Raw genomic sequence first — 13,799 nt, 5'->3', positions numbered from 1 at the left:
TTTATTAATAGCCTAGTGAATTAAATTCTTTCTTATACCGAGAGTAAAATAACTCGTAGTGTTCACGTGTAACTCACCAGTGAATTATGTACTATTATATGAACAATACCAAAAATAACTCGTAGTGTTCACGTGCAACTCACCAGTGAATTATGTGCTATTATATGAACAATACCAAAAATAACTCGAAATACTTGTTAACAATAAACTAGTGTAACCAGCAACCAACATCAATGATAGAGTCATATAAACGATAATTAATACAAATAAACCCGCATCTTGGCTAATCGGCCAGTTCAGAGACCCGTAGTGTTCAAGAATACTTGTCCCTAATTTTGAACTACTGACCAGAAGAAAAACGGCCAATTTATTGGGGAATTCACTGTCATTTTTGTAACACACTCACAACTAAAAGTACAGAATGTGGCATCACGTCTCCAACCCTGGAAGCTTCGATCACCATCTCGCCCAGCCACAAAATAAATATAAAAGGTAAATATAACTTTTAATTTCTCTAATTTAAAATTGTACCAATGCAATTTGATGTCATACTATTGAATAGAAAATTAGGGTTCAAAATTATTACATCAATTTTTTGACAAACACATCATTAACTTCAAGTATGATATTAATAAGAAAGCGCAACATTATATATTTCCTTCATATAATAAAAATAGGAAATTCTGCTTATTAACCTTTTGTAAATTTCTGTTTTATATGATCATATACATAATATTTAAAATAACTCGAATTGGAATGTGGTAGATTTACGCTAGTTCAGAGGTTTTGGGCAAAAACCTACACAAGGGTTACCAAACCATAGCCGCCCCTCATCTGGAGTTGATAAACAAGAGAGAGGCAGCTAGTCAACAATACCCACCGCCAAATTTGGGTTACCATTGGCTGACTGAATAGTGGGATTTGACGGTCACTCTTTTAGCGCATCCACAGTACCCAAATTGCGAAAACGTTTTATGACAAAGAAATGTAAACCATAAGCCTCTTATTCACAGTCGGGGCACCCTAAATAATAGGCAACACTCAGTCCTTGAACATGTGCACAACTTGCGGATGGCTTATAGTATTTCATACAATGAACACTAAAAGTAGCTCATGATATTCATATGCAAATAATCAGTGTTTTCCAGCAGAACATCAATGAAGAGGACGTACAGATGACTATTAAATGTCAATACATAATAGATACGAACGAAAGTGCGACTTAGATCATAACAGGTCATAGAAAAAGTGTGTTTGGAATTATCAGTCCTATTAATATGAAACAGTTTCATTATAAATGGTTCTCCCACTACTGATCATCTTAAACACGTTTAAAACAAAGAAACTAATAGGTAAACATGATACTATTCTTTTGTTTTTAGTGGTAAATGTTTTAGAGCAAATTTCTAATATATAAATAAAAGTATAGCCATCTGCTATGAATGAGTCATGAGTGTTTATTCTGAACTACATTTGTATGAATAATGAGTGACTGTTCCTTGTCACTAGTGACTTTGATAGACGTATAGGCATATCAAATAAAATCGATACAAGAAGAAGAGAAATAATTTTTATTTCAGTCTGACACTCAGAGTATACATAGTTTTACTAAAACTTATATTCGGTAAATAAAAATGGTAGTTTAATCAAAATAAATGACACTTGGAGTAAGAAATGCCGTGCAAACTTATTTTCTGGGGTCTCAAGGAATCCTATAAAAGACAGTCTCTGGATTGACATCTTACTGTAAATAGAATCCATTATAAGTGTGTCTGTGTGCATGTATATTGCATCCATCACCCAAAGTTGGCTGACTCGATTACTGTAATATTTGGTATAGGAAATGGAAACTGTCCACCGGCGTACAAGAGCAGGATTTTTTAGGATTTAGATTTTAGGATTTTTGCCAGAGACAGGAGGAGTACAAAAAAACAACAACCCTGAAAAAAGCACATCTTAACTTTTTATAGACTTTTGGCTTTGAATTTAAAGAAACAAGTGCTTAATCTGTTGATTAAGTCAGTTATTACCTTCCACAAGACAGGGTATACAATTAGGAGCTAGTGAGGTCAATAGAAATTTAATAACAAGAGAAATAAGGAGAGGGAACATTATCTAACACTGTCCTTTATACAATTAATTTTGCTTCCTTAAGCACTACCCTCAGTTAGAGTATTTAAAGCTCTAGCTAATGATAACAAAACACTGACAAGTACAGAAATTAATACGTTGGTATCTAAGTAAAATAATTTGAGAGAAGCTAAATGAATAATATATAACGATATTTTGCTAGCTAAAAAATAATATCTGAAAATATTAACATTCACATGACTTCATTTACAAATTCGTCATACAAACAAAAAATTATATTGATGAAGATGAATATGATCAGATGGAAACTATTCCTGCAACCATGAAAAATGAGAGAGAGAAAGCTATCTGTGCTGTGTTCACTACGGGTATCGAATACCGGGTTTTTAGCCATTGGAGAGATATTCATTAAGCAACAAAGATATAAGCACTCATGAGTGACTCATAAAAAATACCGGATTAAGTGTATGTATACTTTTATTAACTTTTAAGATCGAATAAAATACATTGATTGAGAAATATGAAAATGAATAAAAACACAAGATTAAAAGACATAAATCATTTCTTGACTAAGTGTAAGTGTGTATCCGTAGATGTTCGCAGGAAGGGGTAAGAGGGGCATTTGCTCCCTTATATTTCACAAAAAAATGCGCTTATTATGACGTAAACGTAACATCGTACTTAAATTAAATATTTTTAGTAATTTTTATTAAACTGTTTAAGTACACATAATACATATTATTTTAATTCTGTTGATTTAAACTGTAAAAGCTGATCCCCTACATACATGTTTGGAACCCCTCCTGAAAATATTTCTTTGGGAGCCCATGTGCGTATATAAATTTTCCTGGATTGGGTAAAAGACTCGGAAGTTTTATTCCTGGAGTCTCTAGTTCACATGATGCCTCGTAAACATTCTGTGTAGTCAGTTGTTTTCTTTCTCTACATTGGTAATCATTGCATATTCGAAGAACCTCCACTTTAGATCTAACATAAAATAAAATAAAGGTTGGATGACCATGTCAAAGGACAATGCCTTAACGTGGTAGACTGACTTTAAACAAAACTTGTCTAACAGTTTCTGACTTTCTGTGTATTGAAATCTAATACATCAGATAAAACCTTTATCATTAAAAACCATATAAAAACGATCTGAAATGGGATTGTGACTACAACTTTTATATACTGCTTCTACCTCAAAAGGCATCATCTTTGTAATGGTGCACTTGGATTATGGGATTTAGGTTTCCTGGTAATTTATAGATGCTAATAATATTCGTAAAGAATTATGGAAAGCCAGTAATTCACTAAACTATAATTATTAAATAACATTTATTTATGATGTTATTAAGTAGAAGATAATTCTCAATCTAAGTATTACTAAGTTTTCTCTAAGAAATTTACTATATTCGTTTCTCCAGAACACATCCATTTTCGAGTCAAAAGTCAAATACATTTCTTCTTTCATTTAAACTTCTATTTCATCTTAAAATTTAAGCACAGTTATTATGAAACTCAAAGAGTCAAGAAATTTAAAACTCTTGGAAATTTAGTGAATATTTTATGAGATAATAATTTGCTATGTAAGATTATTTTCGCCTAGAACTACTAAATGCTTGCGAAAGGTGTTTCATCATTACCCATTAAAGTTAGTAATATTATCGTTCATATACACACTGCATGAAGCTATGCTGTATGAGTAAACCATAGTGGAAAATAATTTTACTAAATTATATTTGTTCTACTGTTAGTCAGAGCTAAGTTCCAGATTTGCTGTGCTAAAGTCAGGGATTCGATTCCCTACGGTGTACAGAGCTCCAATAGTCCATTGTGTAGTTTTACTAAAAAAAAAGAAAAAATAGTAACAAGGACTCTACTGTTAATAAAGCCTACAGTATATAAACAGTTTCTCAATACAGACCTGAAGCCCCTTCTAGCTAAATTTCTAAATTCTAGCTTTAACATGATCCATGTTATACAGTAGAATTAAGTCCTAATGTTGCTTCTATATGGAAATATTTCACACGTTGTTATTAATAATTATAATTTATTAAGATATATAGTTTATACTTCTTAGGAAGTTTTAAGTCAAACTAACCATTTGTAAAAATTTTACAAATGTTGTGTTCTCTTATGAACATGTCCCTTGGTGGTTCGCTGGTAAATTTACAGGATTATAATACAAAAAATCGGAATTTGATACCAGCAATGGGCAGAGCACAGATAGCTCACTATGTAGCTTTGTGCTTAACAACAAAAAAAAAAACAGAACTTAAGGACATTATTATGTGCAATTCCACTTAGTTTTGTGACGGATTTATTATTATATATTTATTTTAATATCGATATTTGTTTAAATTAATCTTATATTTAGAAATGTACATAACCTATACTGTTAAATATGTATTGCGAAACTCTCGCCTATTTGGTGAGTCTGTTATTGCTCAGGGTATTGAGAGTGGCTTTGTTAATGCTCCTCTTCATAACATTTATTTGGCATCAGACCCATTTTCGTGACCAGTTGTGGTTGGAGTAAGACGTACTCTGCTAGTTAAGGGTGTATCATATTTGTTGGGAAACTATTTGGCTGGGGAAAAGTTGTTGCTGAACCCAAAATGGTTAACGAGCCGATCACCTTTTTATTTAAGGATGATGATGTCGTTGAGGAGAATCCTGATGTGTTTCCCTCGTGTGGTGTGACTCGAGCTTAGGCTAAGAAATTAAGCCAAAAACAAATTATAGACATGGATTCAGAGAACGATATTATAGATTTGTCTCAGACATTTTTGGACCCAACAGGGATCTTGTGGATGATTGTCCTACTGACGATTCCTCGATGAGTAACAATGATGGATGTGAGAGGTCTGATTCACCTGGTAAAGTTTCATTTACTAAAAGTAACTTGATCATTGAGCAAGAAAAGGATTCACAGATCTCTTCAATATTTAAATGTGCACTCCCAAAAGATGAACTAAAGAAAGTTCTAAAAGGTTTTTCTTTCAAAAATGGTGTGCTTGTGAGGAAATTGAGACCACCAGATGTGCCAGATTCAGAGGACTGGGCTGTAGTTTATCAAATCGTTGTTCCCAAAGCATATCGTTTTGAAATATTGAAAGTTGCCCGTGAACATCCCATGGGAGGTCATTTAAGTGTCAACAAGACATGTGACAAAATTATGAGACATTTCCTTTTACCAAAAATTAGGCAAGATATTTTTCAGTTTTGTAAAACTTGTCATACCTGTTAATTGGTCGGAAAACCTAACCAGAAAATTCCTGTTGCTCCTTTGAAACTCTATCCAAGCTTTCGAAGAACCCATCAGTCGTGTGATTGTTGATTGTGTTGGGCCTTTACAAAAATTCTATCAGGGGATCAATATTTGTTGACTATCATGAGCGTATCCACTCAATTCCCTGGATCTATCCCTTTGAGAAACATTTCAGTCCAAAATATTTCTAAGGTTTCGATTATTTTTTTTACTTCTGTTGGTTTACCGAAAGAAATTCAGTCTGATCAGGGATCAAATTTTATGTCGGGGTTGTTTCGAAAATTTGTTTATCAGCTCGGTGCTAAACAGATCAAATCTAGTGTGTATCATCCAGAATCACAAGGTGCTGTTGAGAGATTCCATTCTACCTTGAAAAATTTGATGTGTACTTACTAACTTGATAACAAGAAGGATTGGGATTAAGAAATTAATTTATTATTATTTGCTGTTCGTGAGTCAGTTCAGGAGTCGTTAGGGTTTAGCCCGTTTGAGTTGGTGTTTGGCCATTCAGTGCGTGGTCCTTTGAAGTTGCTGAAGGAACAGTGGTTGGAGGACGAACCGAAAAAAATGCACTTACTGGATTACGTTTCCAAGTTTCGGTCCAGACTCTTACGTGCTTGTGGATTGGCTCGAGAAAATTTGCAGTCATCCCAAACTAGAATGAAAAAGTTTATGATCACAAGGATGAAGAACACAAGTTCCGTTTTGTTGACATGGTTTTAGTATTGTTGGCCATTATGGGACATTCATTCAAAATGAAAGAAAGAAAAAAAACAGAAGATTGTTAAATTGGAGTTTATTACTACGAGAGAAGGATTTGAACATAATTCATGTCAAAGAGTTTGATAACATTTGTGCTGTTGTATTTTCACTTACTATATAACTTTATGATCATAAGGTTGGTTGATTATTGAAGTTGTATAATTCGTTGAATAATGTATTATATTTAATGGAGGGAGTTGTGACGGATGTACTATTATATATTTATTTTAATATCAATGTTTGTTTAAATTTAATTTATATTTAGAAATGTACATAACTAATACTGTTAAATATGTATTGCGAAACTCTTGCCTATTCTCTAAAGTTGTAGAAGATTCTCAAAGAGTCAACAATATATGTATGTATGTATGTAAACGCTAGTGTTAGCATCAGTATTGTTATGTAAACTGAAATTTCGAGAAACTCTCCACACACCTATAAATATAACCAACGCGAGGCGCCAAAAATCAGTATCTATTATTGGTTTGCTATAGTTGGTGTACTATAACTTCGGAAGTTATAACTGTGATTGTTATAACGTTTAGTAATCGAGGCACTTTTGAACATTACAAACCATTTAACTTCAGTGGATTCACATCAGACATTAGTACTTTTACAAAAACATTATATAACTTCAACGGTAAAAAATAAAACGACCTGTAAACGGCGTGTGATCAGTGAAGACCACAGAGCTAGCTAGCTCCCTGTTAAGTGAATTGTACTTACATCAACTCGAAATTAACCTGCTCATTGTGAATCCTCGATTAGACATCAAGGAAGTTCCAGACCAGAAAGAAGACTATATATTGTTTGTAAGTTTGTAAATCCTTTGTATATAAATTATTATTTGTAATAATTATTGGTAATAACAATTATTGTAAGTTGTATTATTGGTTGTATATTAAAATATATTTGTCTTAAAAAAGAAAACTGTGTGTATCAATCTTGTTGGCAAATATCATAATTTGGATACATATCAGCATTTATTTAACTACTAAATTTAAATTATCATTTAGCTCGGTTTCAGACCATTCGAAATTTTAATGCATAACATTTTTCATACACTTTCATTCTTTTGCCAAGAGTTTGTCATTTGATATTTTAGTTTATACGTAGCGAGGCACAGATGGTGAGAATTGCACCAAGATTTATCAGAATAACATGACAAGAGACGTTAACTGCTTCATAGCTATCTTCTTTGGCACTCTTCAGAATATTGCATTGGCAAATTACTAGTGCGATGCTTCGTCATTGATGGAAACCTGGATCAACATCAGTTTAGGCAAACATTAGAGGAAACCTTGCTTCCATTTGCTATAGGAGCCTTTAAGGATGTTTTTTCTCCAAGATTACAACTCCGGATCATACAAATTTCGAATGATCAAGAATTCTCTTCCAGAGAAGGAGCCGGAGCACATGAGTAGTATCATCAGATATGAACCCAATAGAGAATCTCTGGGCAAAATTCACTTGTTTCATCAACAAGACACTTAGTGAGCCTAACAATGTGCATGATTTTCACCAGATTTTCCTTGCTGCATAGCAAAATACTTCCGCCCATACCCTGATGTCCTTAGTATATCACGTCGTTTACGAGCTATATGTAACGCACATGCAGGCCATACCAAATACTGACCAATGAAAGTTGTGTCCCATGATGAACTTCATAAACTGTGAAAAGCTGTAAATGATTACTAGCTTGATGAATAAAATACGTTATTCTCATTTAAACGTTACCTTAACCCAATATTTATATATTTTGGTTGAATGATGTTAATAAGCTCATTACTTCTATTGATTTATGTTTTCAAGAGTTAATTAAACATTTATTTGATGTATATTAATTGGATAATCACACAACTTTACCACAAAGCTTGATAAATCTTAATAATTCAGTTGTCTTAAATGTTAGACATTATGATTTGAAAAAGTCGTTATAATATGAAGGTCAATCTCACTTTTTGTTGTTAAAAGAAATTGGTGTTAAGTGGTTTCACTAGGTTTTATTCTATCACGTCAAACTAGGGACGGCTATAACGCAAATAGCACTCGAGTAGTTATGCACAAAACTCAGAACAGACAAGCACCATCAGTATATTTTAAATCCAAGTTGGTAAAGATCGATTTCTCCGAATTTCGTGAGTTGCACTGGTCTATTTCCACTTTTTTTCCTATAATACTTCCTCTTTTGATTGCCTCTTCCCATTTTAATTTATTTTGATTGTTAACGTAAGCGTAAATAACTCCTAAATTTTGGCACTTTTTATTCTATATAAAAGCCTGTCAAGAAGGGAGTTCCCAGGAACAGGTCAGGCATGGCGTTACTGTGTGACGCCACATCATCCACACCATTATGACGTCAAGCTAGGTAGGCTCCGGATAGGAAAGTTGGGAAGACTCCCGTGATCGAAGACACAGAAGTGCATTCGCACCCTATCAACGCCTATGAACAATAAGTAAAAAATTAGTGCAAATCTATGCTTGGGAATTATTGTGAAAAATCCTTTATTAAAACAGACTGAAGATACCAATTATCTGTAGGGAAGAGGACGACATTTCCTCAGAAGAAGAACAGCTGTGTATGCAATCACATGGTCATCGTATGTTTTAATCTTTTATCTAAAGACACCAATATGTAGCATGTTTGCTCAGTTATATTTAATGGACTCAGGAGTAATATGTAGCATGTTCCTGGGAAAGAAAATTTTATATTTCTTTTGTGTATCGCCAGTTTTATACGGAATAGCTTTGTCTTCAGTGGGGCCCGGCATGGCCAAATGGTTAATGCTATAGACTCGCAAACTGAGAATCCCCGTCCCACCAAACCTGCTCGCCCTTTCAGCTGTGGGGGCGTTATAATGTGGCGGTCAATCCAACTATTCGTTGGTAAAAGAGTAGCCCAGGAGTTGGCGGTGGGTGGTGATGACTAGCTGCCTTCTCTCTAATCTTTCACTGCTAAATTAGGGACGCTAGCGAAAATAGCCCTCGTGTAGCTTTGCTCGAAATTCAGAAATAAAAACAAAAATCTTCCTGTGGTTTCCCGTCATTTTCGACGGGTTTTTACGCTAGTATATATATATATATATAATTGTAGGAACTTCGGTCAAACTAAATTATAGGTGCTTACTATACTCCATCATAAGTGTTCAAGTTTTAATTTAAGAAAATAACTGGATTTTTTAAAAGTAGTCGCAAATGTAACATTCAGAATTATATTATGATTTTTTTCTTGTGCAAAATGCTCTTAAAATATAAATGAGGCCCCCTGGATGTACATATAGCTAAAAATCTGTATAAAATATTCAATGAGATAGGCAAGAATTTTATAAAATAATAAAACATAAGCATATAACACATGTTATACGTAAATGTTAAAGTTTTAATATGTTTAACATGACCGGTGAACAAATATTTCAATATATTAAAGAAAACAATGAAACACGTTTTAATATGCTAATCACAACCATCTCGCATATTCTAATATCTTTCTAACACCTGTTTTAATATATTTCAGTCACAAACCATCTAATACATATTGTGATATGTTAAACATAATAAATAGTCTAACATGCGTTTTAATATGTTAAGAATAATCATATAACACGTTTAATATGTTAAACATTTTGATATGTCAGTCATAACGATCTAAAATACATTCTATTATTTCAAACATAACCATCTAACACGTTTAATATTTTACTCTACTGCTTCACCAAAATGACAGAAATAACAAGTTCTTTGATGAAAGAGGCATGCTCTGAAATAAGTAAGAAATATGTACAGAGCCAGTATCCGGGAGTTATGAAACTATGTTTGTCTATACTCTTCTTTTAATACAGATGTTCAACATTATGTATTGAAGCGCGAAATTTCGGAACGTGGCGTAAACAAAAATGTATATAATCTCGTTCTTTGATGTTGGTTTGAATTAAGCCATCTTTTCTTTGGCTAACTTGTCGGATCGGATCTTTTGAACTATCGGTTGGCACTAAGCTGAAAAACATCACTAATGGATATCTTCTAAGCTTTAGTTATCTTGTTAAAAAAACATGCTTTTCGACTAACCATACTATTAATGATGTTTGATTAATTGAAAAATTAAATGGTGTAACTTCTCTTTATAAATATTTTAAGAAATTACTTTATAATAAATATATACAAAACCGTTTATATGCCAGAACGTTTTATCTATTAATTGAGTATGTTTGTTCATTTAATGCACACAACGATCTAAATGTTAAGATCGGAAGGCCTTGTGTAGGCTCGAACCCGAAGTTCTTGAACCCACAGTCTTACTATAATTTGAATAGAATAATTTAGGTTACTTTAAAATACATTAAAGTCATAGTTACGTTACATCCTATGAAATTTTCTATTGTTTTAAGCATCGAAACTATATTTAAAAGTGTATCAAATTGAATGTATGTCACATTGAATAAGAGTTTCTTCTCGTTAGAAACCCATAGTAAAGAAAGATTTGTAAAGAAATATTATCAGTCTCATTGTTATGTCTTTGGACGTTCCTGTAGTTCAAGATTATCAATGTAGGTTTCTTCTAGATTAAGCATAAGTTTTTGTGATCCTGAACGAGAAAAACTCCAATTATTGTAGTGCTTGTCTACATTTTACAGATGGTATCGGAATGAGACCTCGAAGCTACCATCAAACACAGGACCCTGGATTTGATTCTTTTCGCCAACAATAAAAGATATTACAGTGGCTAGAAGCTTTACCTTGTACACCTATTTACCATCAAAGAACGTTTTTATTAATGATCGCAAAACTACTTCAAGAGTGTGTAACATTCATCTCATACCCACTCGAAACAGTTGACTTCTTAGTATAAAAAACATTGTTTTTTATGACTGTAACTTATGGAAGAAGGAAATGATAAGGTGTTATAATTTTATCTTAATTCTGTTACTATAATTAACGTTACTAAGTTTTCTAACTCTCATAACAAATTCTTTAACGTTTAAGATGTAAAAACTAAAACTCTATTATCATGTTATCTGGTAAGAATAATACTAACTCAATTATAATAAGTATGGTTTTTGAACAATGGTCTAATGACGTTGGTTAACGTCTGACATGGTTTTTACTTAAATTTATACGAACACTCTTTATTAAAGGCTTCATTGTTGCTAACTGTGAACAGGATGATGCTGATATACAAAAGGATTAGATCATTTAGTGAGTTGGGTAAATAAACTACAAATGTCTTTTAATTATAGTAAATGCAAGATAGTGCATGTGGGGTATCATAATTTGAATTATAAATATAATTGGGATGGGAATAGCCTTAACAGTCTCATGAAAGAAAAAGATTTTGGTGCAGTGGTTGATCAGTCTCTTAGGCCATCTTATCAGTGTGCTGTTGCTAGTGTTAGGGCAAATAGGATTGTAGGTTGTATCTACAGAAATATTGAATACAAATCTATAAAGGTTATAATTTCACTGTATAAATCACTGGTTAGGTCACATTTGGAGTATTGTGTTTAATCTTGGGCTTCTTACCTTAGGAAGGACATTGAATTGTTGGAAAGAATTCAGAGGAAGGTTACTAAAATGGTGCCTGGGATGGAGGGTTTGTCAAACGAGGAGAGGTTGAAATCTCTTAAATTGTTTTCTCTTGAAAAAAATAGAGTAAAAAGGGAACTGATTGAGGTGTTTAAGATTGTAAAGGGAATTAATAGTGTTGATGCATCATCTTTTTTTTCATACTTAAAAGTGAGAATAGAAGAACTAGGGAACACAGATATAAATTTTGCCATGGTAGGAGTCAGCTTCAGCTAAGACAGATTTATTTTTCTAATAGGATGGTTGGCCTTTGGAATGAGTTGCCTTCGAATTTGTGGAGGCAGTAAATTTAAGTGAGTTTATGAGAAATTTGATAAGTATGTGAATGATAAGAACTGCCTTTAAGATTTTTTTAAATTTGTTAATTTATTATAATAGTTTTAGCTTAGTTTAGAGAATGGGACAGCCAAGATGGACCAGTAGGTCCCATGTCATCCCAAAACATTACGTTATGTTGTATGTTATGCTATTTGTAATAAATCCTAGAGAAAGTCATCTTTTTTAGCTTAAAGTTTTGTTAATAAATGTTTCAGTATGTGTGATACTTGACAAGTCTGTGATTTTATTGGCATATATTGGTGATAGCATATTAGGCTATGGTGAAACATTAGTTGTATATAATAAATATAAATGAAGACTTGTATTAGTTGTTCAAACATACTTGTTGGAAACTGATATTCATGGGGTTTAACTTATCATAAAAGACTAAACTAAAATGTATATGTCAGAACATTATAAAATAAGACTTTTTCATAAATAATATATTACTCTACCTTGAAGTTTTTTAACAAATGTTTTAGTGTGTGTTATACTTAAGCCTGAGATTTTACTTATATATATATTAATGATAGCATATTGGGCTATGATGAAAAGCGAGTTTTATATAAGAAAATCATTTTACACTACTTTGTGATTGACGATTAATATATTTGATCTATCTATAAAGTATATGTGAGAAGATAATTCACGTTAGCGTAACAATCTCAAAATCTTTGTGAAAAAATATCTGTTTTGAAATAATCAATAAATTAGTTTTCTCTAAGCCTACTGACTGAGTGAAATCTTACATGTTAGTTTTTACTGAATCATTTATTGCTTTACCCATGTATGACATGTCTTAATATGATGTATTGAAATGTCTCATAATAAATTCAGTTTTTTAAACATATTGTTACACAAATGAAAAACTGATATGGTAATATGGGCATAATGTACAAATTTTGTATGAAAACCAATACAGAATTTTATAAACTAAGATGTTTGTGTAAATAGTATATTAGTATATCTTGAGAAGTTTTGTAAATAAATGTTTCAGTATGCTTGTTAAGTCTAAGATTTTACTAAATTTCTTGAACAAATGTTTCAATATGTGTGACAAGAGTCTTATTTATAGTTTGTGATTTTGCTTACATACCTTTCTGATAGCAACTCTATATTATATGGTTAAACACATTTATTATAAACGTGAATAATCAGTTAATGGAGTCTAATTGAGTAGAAGTATACAAGAATTGTACGCTAATGGTAATATACATATTGAACATATCCCATCAAATATTGAGAAATGGAATATTGTGAATACACACTTAATGTTTTATATCAGTATGTAAAGTGAAAGAACCAGTAAATGATGTTTACTGTGCTTTAAATTCAATAACATACAAAAGCTGACCATTATTTGTTAACTTAAAGTATGTGAGCATTTAATTTTAATCTACTATTTTTGAATGTATCTAGAAATAAATAGTTTTACAGAGACTGAACAAATTATTTTTAATACTAAGTATAACATAAATTTAAGCATGAGATTTATATCTTATATATGAATATATAATCATAAATAGTGACATATACAATGTATGATAATTGACTTGTTAACTTTTTCAAATTTTTTTCTCCCATATTGAACTTTTAATTTTATCAGCCTCCTTTCTTAGTACAAGGTCAACATACTACCAACTGTGATGAATCAGCCTAAATATCCAATAGGACTGAAGTGTCCACACCGTTTGGTGATTGTATGTGATGAACTTTCTGTCATTTGCATTCAATTTTAATGACCTCAGATAGATGCACAAAGAACACCTATATATAGTAG

Source organism: Limulus polyphemus, unplaced genomic scaffold (genome assembly GCF_000517525.1).
Source record: "Limulus polyphemus unplaced genomic scaffold, Limulus_polyphemus-2.1.2 Scaffold1422, whole genome shotgun sequence".
Taxonomy (NCBI): domain Eukaryota; kingdom Metazoa; phylum Arthropoda; class Merostomata; order Xiphosura; family Limulidae; genus Limulus; species Limulus polyphemus.
This window is presented reverse-complemented; position numbering follows the sequence as displayed.